The sequence below is a fragment of the Arachis duranensis genome, chromosome 1, assembly GCF_000817695.3.
Source record: "Arachis duranensis cultivar V14167 chromosome 1, aradu.V14167.gnm2.J7QH, whole genome shotgun sequence".
In the NCBI taxonomy this organism is placed as follows: domain Eukaryota; kingdom Viridiplantae; phylum Streptophyta; class Magnoliopsida; order Fabales; family Fabaceae; genus Arachis; species Arachis duranensis.
In genome coordinates this window covers 91,697,800-91,698,127 of record NC_029772.3, presented here as the reverse complement: position 1 = coordinate 91,698,127, position 328 = coordinate 91,697,800, and positions in this window count along the sequence as shown.

Genomic DNA, 328 nt, shown 5'->3' with positions numbered 1-328 from the left:
TTTCCTATACTTTTTAGATAATATTATACATTCAAATATTTTTTAATTAAATTTAACTAAATTAGTCTAATAAAATAAAAATTAATTATAATTAATATTATTCTAAATCTTATTGTTTAATTTGATTAGATTTAATTTATAAAAAAATTTAAATATAGGGATTGTTGCTCTTAATATACTGTTAATTTAATAGAGAAAATAATTAAAAGGTACCACCGTACCGGGCACAGCCGGTAAAATACATGTTCAGAAAGTCATAACTGGGATTTTCAAGTTAACTCCAGTATTTTATTTTATTTTTTTTTGTAAAAAAAAAAATATTTTCACT